Source organism: Eptatretus burgeri, chromosome 14, assembly GCF_056783735.1.
Source record: "Eptatretus burgeri isolate ZD-2024b chromosome 14, Ebu_testis_v1, whole genome shotgun sequence".
NCBI lineage: Eukaryota > Metazoa > Chordata > Myxini > Myxiniformes > Myxinidae > Eptatretus > Eptatretus burgeri.
In genome coordinates, this window is record NC_140974.1 from 10,034,094 (window position 1) to 10,043,923 (window position 9,830).

Consider the following 9,830-nt stretch of genomic DNA (forward strand, 5'->3'; position numbering starts at 1 on the left):
GTGAGGAAAGCACCAAATTGGGCACACTAGTAGCCTAACATATTACGAACAGATTTGGATATTGGGCCATCTCAAATTCAGCCGCTGATGGCTGTGGCAGCCATTTTCCACTGCCATCAAAAATTTTAAGATGGCCCAATATCCAAATCTGTTCATAATACGATAGGCTACTAGTGTGCCAAATTTGGTGCTTTCCTCACAAAATGCACAATTGTTATGCTATATTTAGCTAAGTTGCCCCACTACATTCTTTACCCACTGAAACTGGTGCTTTGAACCTAATGAGGAAAACTTTGAGTTCATGTGCAAAAAGAAAAACAATTTCTTCAAAACTATAAGCACATTTCACTTGTTTTCACACACACATTTCAGTCTCATTTTAACCCTTTTCCAAAACACTTCACACAATTCTTCTCATTCGGCACAATCTTCATCAAGGATATCCCTTGTGTTCACATGTAAAAAACACTGCCATTCAAAATACTAAACTTCAATTATTATCAATTGAACACACTCACTCCTCACAGGTGAAACACTAGTTGCTCTAATTATTCAATCAGCAATCAGAGCTTTAACACAAATAAAAGGGCTACAGGTGAGCTCTCCTGTGTTGGAGAACAATGACTGACAACATTGTTGGCAGAGTCAGAGAATAGGAGGAGGAGGAAGAAGAAGAGGATGAGGAAGAGCAAGGAGGGCAAATATCTCAGACGAGATTGGGGCGACTTTGATTGGCCATGTGGTTTGCCCTGAAGGAGCCCGTGCAGATAGTTCAGCGGAATGTGAGCCGCTTCACTGCTTCCTCTGTCATCTGGACATTCAGAAATGAGAATAGGTAAGTAAAAATTGGAGAAATCTACCTCTACTCCACTGTTATTTACTGTGACATCCCCAATAGAGGAGTTTTATACATCCCCAATGGAGGAGTTATTTTTTTAACCCAATAGAGGAGCTTTATACAAACCCAAATAGAGGAGTTTTATAAAGTTTTATACATCCCCAATAGAGGAGTTTTATAAAGTTTTATACATCCCCAATGGAGGAGTTTTATAAAGTTTTATACATCCCCAATAGAGGAGTTTTATACAAACCCAAATAGAGGAGCTTTATACAAACCCAATAGCGGAGTTTTATGAAGTTTTATACATCCCCAATCGAGGAGTTTTATAAAGTTTTATACATCCCCAATAGAGGAGTTTTATACAAACCCAAATAGAGGAGCTTTATACAAACCCAATAGAGGAGTTTTATGAAGTTTTTTTTACATCACCAAATAGAGGAGCGTTATACATCCCCAGTGGAGGAGTTTTGTTTTTTTAACCCAATAGAGGAGTTTTATAAAAACCCAATAGAGGAGCTTTATACCAACCCAATAGAGGAGTTTTATAAAGTTTTTCCATCCCCAAATAGAGGAGCGTTATACATCCCCAGTGGAGGAGTTTTGTTTTTTTAACCCAATAGAGGAGTTTTATAAAAACCCAATAGAGGAGCTTTATACCAACCCAATAGAGTTTTATACATCCCCAATAGAGGAGTTTTATATATACTCAATAGAGCCTTATAGTTTTTTAAATCCCCAATAGAGGAGTTTTACACATACCCAATAGAGGAGTTTTATATATACTCAATAGAGTTTTATAGTCTTTTACATCCCCAATAAAGGAGTTTTACACATACCCAATAGAGGAGTTTTACACATACCCAATAGAGGAGTTTTACACATACCCAATAGAGGAGTTTTATATATACTCAATAGAGTTTTATAGTTTTTTACATCCCCAATAGAGGAGTTTTACACATACCCAATAGAGGAGTTTTATAGAGTTTTATACATACGCAGAGGTGGAATTTTATAAAAACCGAATAGAGGAGTTGTTCTCGGCATGGCGGTGGACAGTGCTTGACAGTATTCCCCTACTCCAAGCAATGGAGGAAGCATGTGGGGATATACCAGCAGTCATGCCAGGGGTAGTTCTCATACCAGGAAATATTTCCCCCGCTGCTTGACCAGGGATAACATTGCTTGTGATGTTGATGAAAGTTCCTGGTCTGATCAAGAGCAGAGACAGGACCCTCAATTATTTCTTATTCTATTGTTTATTTGTTTGTTTTCTTTAGTATTTTTTTCATTAGTATAATTGAAGTTTAGCATTTGTTTGTTTTGTTTACTTGTCTCCCAGAACTGTATATTATTAACCTCCGCCATCTTTGAAGATGGATGGAGGTGACTGTTTTCACCCCTTTTCTGTTTGTTTGTTTGTTTGTTTGTTTGTTTGTGATCAGTATTACGGAAAAACTCCTGGACGGATTTCGACGAAACTTGGTGGGGTGATGAGGTATGGTCCAAGGATCATGCCATTAGATTTTGGACTTGGTCCAAAGTCCAATATGGCCGTTATGGCGGCCATTTTGAAAAAATATTTGAATTTTTGTTTTTGCATTTCTACATGTTTTAAGTGATTTCCAACCAAAAATAAATAAATTTGTTAGAGAAAAAAAAATTTGCAACTTTTTTTCAAAAAAAATTCGATTTTATTTGAATTTTTTTTTTTGTATTTATACATGTTTTAAGTGATTTCCAACCCCCCCCCCCCCCCACAAAAAAAAATTTGCACCTTTTTTGGCATTTCTACATGCACGTCGATCTAGTTTAGTTTATTCAATCGCGGTTCAGTAGAGTCTGATCCGTTTTGACTGACAATGAATAGGATATCAGGTTCACTTAAGTGACCCAGCAGTATTGGCGGCGGAGGTTTTGCACTCTACCGAGTGATCCCCCTCTAGTTTTTCTTGTGTTTCTTTTTGTTTTACGGTGCCTCGAGCCGACAGTACTGTAATTTGGAAAAATAAAATAAAAAGAACAAAACAATCTCACTGTGTGTGTGTTCTTTTTTACTCATGTACTTTGTGTGTTCTCACATATGTCAGAAGGCCAGTATGTGCTGTAATAATTTGGAACAACGAGCTACTGTACGTAAATTGTACATGATAACACAGAAAAAAACAAAATCATACGGACACCTAAAGATGATCATAACAGTGTTTTTCATTGAACACACCAGTGTGTAATTGGTATTCAGTGAAGTTTAATCATTCGATGGCTTGTGGGGATGATTTGGATGAAAAATTGTCATTTTGAGGGGGAAAAAACATGGTTTTGAACACAGTGTTACATTTTGACAGAGATTTCTGAAGTTTTGTAGAAACGGTTGACTGTTTTGTGTTTATAGTTTTAAGAAATGAATGAGGTAAAGTTTCAGGAAATGTGTGTAAACAATTGAGAAAAACTGTAGGGAACCTTTAATTGGACGACAAAGCCTTTGGTGCCTCCAATCAAACTCCCATGCGAAACAAGTGTACAACCTATGACGTCACTACGAGACTTAAGTGATTCGCTTCGTTAACCTGAGACGTTTGTATTCGTTAACATTTGTTAATTCGCTTCGTTAACCTGAGAAGTGTGTTTGTGTGTTTGTGGTGTGTGTGTGTTTGTTTTGTGTTGTTTGTGTGTGTGTTTTTTTGGTGTGTTTGTTTGTTTGTGTGTGTGTGGTTTTTTTGGTGTGTGTGTGTGTGTGTGTGTGTGTGTGTGTGTGTGTGTGTGTGTGTGTGTGTGTGTGTGTGTGTGTGTTCCACTTAAACATGATTGTTTGATGCGGCGGTTATACCTATTGTCAAAAAATTGAGTCATTCTCATCACAATAACAAAGCAGATCGTGCAGACCCTGATAACACCTCGTAAGCCCACGTGCCCCTCTTTGCTGAGCCGACTGTGGAGAGAGGTAAATTTGTAAATAAAATACAATATATTGTATTTATCGGTAAATTTATATTTGTAAGTAAAACACAATTGTACACATCGTTGTGGTGTTTTGTATTCATAAGAACAAAAGCACTAATTGAACCCTTCGGGTTTTACCATAAACGTGGAGGCTTCGTTAAAATGCACAAAAGTGTGACATCAGCTTCAATGGACCGATGGGGTTAACAGGGTCGTGTGCCCAATTTGTGAGCTTTGAGCAGATTGCTACCAGCTGCCGCAATTGGCGGTTCTCACTTCATCTTCTGTTTCCTCTTTCTCATTCTCCCACCGAGGTAGCATCTCAGGTATCTGAAAAGTACCTGTGCTTTCACTGGCCAGTCTGATGACGAGTCCAGGTGAATCAATTGCAGCTGAAACAGCTTGTGTTGTTGAGCCCGAGCAAGACTCTGACTGTATCCGGTGCTTCGAGGTCACCGATCTTGGTCGGATAGTCACATGGAGTCCTTCATGGCTTCATGTGTACCTGTACACACGGATCAGGTACCTTATGTAATGACGATTCACGAAAAATGTGCAAAATACAGTTCTGATGCAATTAATATAACTAGTGCGTGCCAGTACGAGCAAAAAAAAAAAAAAATTACTTTCAAAATTTCAAAAATAAAAATAAAAAAGCGTCAATTGTGACGTCATATCAAACGAAGAAGAAGAATTGTGACTATAATTGTGACGTCATAGCACCGTGTCCTGTCATTGGTTTGGTAAATAAATGGCCATAACTTGGGAACCACTTGTCAGATTAATATCAAACCTTGAAAAGGCACATACTCAGGGCCCCAGCAATATACCTGGCAAGTTTCAATTAGATCGGACGAGTGGTTGTTGAGAAACAGCGGTCACAGACAGACAGAGACAGACACACAGAGATTGCTGGAATTATAGATAGATATGGGGGAGACTTATCCGGCAGGACGGCCGAGAGGTACGCAAATTCGCCTCTGAGCTGTCCAGCCTGGGTTAGAATCCTGACCCAGCTATAAACTGCCACCCTGGCGTTTCGCGTGCAGGGTGATTCATCATTGTGTGTGTGCCCTGCCCTGACGTTAAACTAGGAGTCCCATCTGCTAGAATTAGTGGGTGGACGTTAAAGATCCCACGGCGTCTTTCACGAAGAGTAGGCGAGCTATCGCCGGCACTCTGAACAAATTACAAATTCTTCCTCTGACCTACATTCCGAACGACAGGCCTGGCCAGTCGGTTCGTGAATGGTTTTGGTCAAAAAAACATTCCCCATCCCACTGCAAGAAAAGTTGGGAATACTTGCAGCTGGTAAAGTATAACAGCAGCTGTAACAGATAATAGTCGTAGTAGTACTGTAGTAGAAAACATGATGTTTACTCTGGAGACCGAAATCTCCTTGGTGTCGTCAAGAGGGAAATATTCACAAAGGACAGTGAACAAACCCAGGCTGTCTTCACGGCACGAACGGTGGTGGACTTACGGACTGCAAGATCAACGACACGACGACGGGGAAGGTATGGAAATCCGTCTCCATGGCAACCTGGTATCAGTGACGTCAGCGCACTGGGAGTGGGAGGAGGAGGAGGGAGTGTGGTGCGGTGCTTCGAGTCCTCTCGCGATCTGTTAGTGCCACGTGCACCGATGATGACAGTTCATCCGAAATCCAGATATATATATATCTATGAGGTAAGAGGTGGAATTACGAACACGCTTTTGTTATAATTAGGTCAAAGCACAAAAATCTTACCTGCCAACAATGTAGTAGAAACGAAAAATACTGTCGTTCGTTATATTATGGAATCCGACTGTGACAAAGCTGCCCTCTAGTGATGTAAAAGAACAGGGACCCAAACACATCATTGTCCTCAGGTGAAGTTGTCAATGTTGGAGTACACACACACACACACACACACACACACACACACACACACACACACACACACACACACACACACACACACACACACACACACACACACACAAACACAGTACACGTGTGAGATATAGGTGTACACGTAATACAACACGCGATGACGTCACGATAAGTTCCAGCGCATCGAAATGTTGCTTCACCTGTGGAGGAAAATGTCACAGATTGTGAAGATGATCATGGGGAAAGTTGTGTCTTTCAATTGCACAGATCATCAATGACGTCATCGGCTCATGTCACAGACTTACTCGATTGTTGGCAAGGACGACAAACCAATATGGTGTTTTTCAGTCTTTGTATCCTCTGCTCGTTAACCCAAACCCGAAAGTCCTTTACTCTCGTGTCACGGAGCTTAAATGGATAGAGCGTTATGATGGAGCTCGAACTCAAGCCAAGGTCATCCGGCGTCATTCCTCGAAACTTGCGAAATCCCCGCTGTAGTATACCCCTAGCCACTGTCACAGAGAAACACCTATCTCATCTCTCAAGAACGCGTCCTTTGCCAATATTGCTTCGATTCCGGCTGACGTCACAAATCTCGCTTTGATCCCGGCTGACGTCACAAATTTCTCTTCGATACCAGCTGACGTCACAAATCTCGCTTCGATACCGGCTGACGTCACAAATCTCGCTTCAATACGGGCTGACGTCACCAATTTCTCTTCGATACCAGCTGACGTCACAAATCTCGCTTCAATACCGGCTGACGTCACAAATCTCGCTTCGATACCGGCTGACGTCACAAATCTCGCTTCAATACGGGCTGACATCACAAATCTTGCTGCGATACCGGCTGACATCAGAAATCTCACTTCGATACCGGCTGACGTCACCAATTTCACTGTGATACCGGCTGACATCAAAAATCTCGCTTCGATACCGGCTGACGTCACAAATCGCGCTTCGATACCAGCTGACGTCACCAATCTCACTGTGATACCAGCTGACGTCACAAATCTCACTTCGAAACCGGCTGACGTCACCAACCTCCCTGCGATACCGGCTGACGTCACAAATCCCACTTCGATGGCGGCTGACGTCACAAATCTGGCTTTGACAGCGGCTGACGTCACAAATCTGGCTTTGACACCGGCTGACGTCACAAATCTCGCTGCGATACCGGCTGACGTCACAAATCTCGCTGCGATACCAGCTGACGTCACAAATCTCGCTGCGATATCGGCTGACGTCACAAATCTCGCTGCGATACCGGCTGACATCACAAATCTCGCTGCGATACCGGCTGACGTCACAAATCTCGCTGCGATACCGGCTGACATCACAAATCTCGCTGCGATACCGGCTGACGTCACAAATCTCGCTGCGATACCGGCTGACGTCACAAATCTCATTTCCATACCGGCTGAATTCACAAATCTCGCTTCGATAATGGCTGACGTCACAAATCTCGCTTCGATACCGGCTGACGTCACAAATCTCGCTTCGATTCCGGCTGACATCACCAATCTCGCTTCGATTCCGGCTGACATCACCAATCTCTCTTCGATTCCAGCTGACATCACCAATCTCGCTTCGATACCGGCTGACGTCACAAATCTCGCTTCAATACCGGCTGCCGTCACAAATCTCGCTTCGATTCCGGCTGACGTCACAAATCTCGCTTCGATTCCGGCTGACGTCACAAATCTCGCTTCGATTCCGGCTGACCTCACCAATCTCGCTTCGATACCGGCTGACCTCACCAATCTCGCTTCGATACCGGCTGACGTCACAAATCTCGCTTCGATACCGGCTGCCGTCACAAATCTCGCTTAGATTCCGGCTGACGTCACAAATCTCGCTTCGATACCGGCTGACGTCACCAATCTCGCTTCGATACCGGCTGACGTCACAAATCTCGCTTCAATACCAGCTGACGTCACAAATCTCACTTCGATTCCGGCTGACATCACCAATCTCGCTTCGATACTGGCTGACGTCACAAATCTCACTTCGATACCAGCTGACGTCACCAATCTCACTTCGATACATGCTGACGTCACCAATCTCGCTTCGATACCAGCTGACGTCACCAATCTCGCTTCGATACCGGCTGATGTCACCAATCTCATGACGACATTGGGAGACATCACGGTCGATTTCATCCATCAGGGTCTTGCCTGAAACATGGACGCTCGCCAGCAGGAGGCGTAAGTGAAACTCGTTCACCGGGAAATCAAGGCTGACACGTTCACAGGTGTGGATAACAGAGAAGATTCTCAGAGCTGGCGCGCGATGAAAAGTAAGAGACTTTATCAGTTGTTTATCAGACTTCTCCAAATGTAAATTTGTTGTTTCGTACTTCTGAACAACTTGAGATTATGGCCTTAAGCTTAAGCTACCAGTGTATATACGAATACACCGTTCATAATCCGATTCGAAGTTTATTCTTGTTTGCTTCATGCTACCTTTTAAATAGACTGTTAAAGCCAAATAATAAATTTTAAAAACCAGTTGATCATCTGGATCTTTTTTTAAAAAGGAAGGAGACCCTTTTTATTAATTTATTTTTTTCAAAATTGCCGCCATCCTTTCAGAGCTCTCAAATCATGTACACAACACGTTAATTTTTTACTTCTCCCACCCATCCCCCTCCAAAAAATATATTACATCAGCATGCACCGAACACGACAGTTTTCTACCCCAAACAAATATGACATGGGTCATGTCATATACCTCACACATCATGTGCACACTCACTAAGCCTATTAAAAATACAATCCATACTTCAAAACAAATATATAATAATAAATGTATGGAGAGATACAAAAATACTCCACACTTCATGCATATTAAAATTATTGGCTATGCCATCTTTCTGTATAGATCTACAATAAACATTAAATACACAGATTTAACATGTGGGATGTGGACTCACCAGGGCTCCTTGGTCCAACTCCCCTTTAACGGTAACAAGTGCTTATCTGCTGTTAGGTTTTTCGTAATTGTAGTATTGCAGGTTCATTGGATGTCGTACACAGATTATAGACACAAGTAGTGTTCATACAGAAGCCTTCGGCCGGTGATTCATTCCCAAAGAAGCATCAACAAAGTTCTTTAATCGCTTCGTAAAGCTTCAAAAAGCTCATTGTACATACTTTATAGACGTACACACATTCTAATTGTACATACTCCATAGACGTACACACATTCTAATTATACATACTTTATATAAGGACTCGCATTCTAATTATACATACTTCATAGACGTACACACATTCTAAGTATACATACTTTATATAAGGACTCACATTCTAATTATACATACTTCATAGACGTACACACATTCTAATTATACATACTTTATATAAGGACTCACATTCTAATTATACATACTTTATATAAGGACTCGCATTCTAATTATACATACTTCATAGACGTACACACATTCTAAGTATACATACTTTGTATAAGGACTCACATTCTAATTATACATACTTCATAGACGTACAAACATTCTAATTATACATACTTTATATAAGGACTCACATTCTAATTATACATACTTTATAGACGTACACACATTCTAATTATACATACTTTATATAAGGACTCACATTCTAATTATACATACTTCATAGACGTACACACTTTCTAATTATACATACTGTATATAAGGACTCACATTCTAATTATACATACTTCATAGACGTACACACATTCTAATTATACATACTTCATAGACGTACAAACATTCTAATTATACATACTTTATATAAGGACTCACATTTGAATTATACATACTTTATACACGTCCTCACATTCTAATTATACATACTTTATATACGTACTCACATTCTAATTGTACATACTTTACATACGTACTCACATTTGAATCATACATACTTTATGTATGTACTCACATTCTAATTACACATACTTTATATACGTACTCACATGCTAATTATACATACTCACATTCTAATAACACATACTTTATATACGTACTCACATTCTAATCACACATACTTTATATACATACTCACATTGTAATTATACATACTCACATTCTAATAACACATACTTTATATACGTACTCACATTCTAATTACACACGCTTTATATACATACTAACATTCTAATAATACATACTTCGAAAACGTACTCACATTCTAATTG

General features: G+C 40.6%; 1 long non-coding RNA gene across 5 annotated transcripts; it reads right to left on the reverse strand.

Annotated features, from left to right (window-relative positions):
* Positions 1 to 338: 338 nt before the first annotated feature.
* Positions 339 to 9,304, reverse strand: LOC147012632 (uncharacterized). 5 transcript variants are annotated; one of them, XR_015051019.1, is made up of 4 exons: positions 8,590 to 9,304; positions 5,224 to 5,460; positions 4,120 to 4,283; positions 339 to 811 (listed from the first exon to the last, which is right to left on the reverse strand). It is a non-coding gene; the product is annotated as an uncharacterized LOC147012632 (long non-coding RNA). The 5 variants fall into 5 exon arrangements; XR_015051016.1 differs by adding an exon at positions 3,666 to 3,767 and having other exon boundaries at positions 3,917 to 4,283; positions 5,224 to 9,302; XR_015051017.1 differs by having other exon boundaries at positions 3,917 to 4,283; positions 5,224 to 9,296.
* Between the last annotated feature and the right edge of the window lie 526 nt (positions 9,305 to 9,830).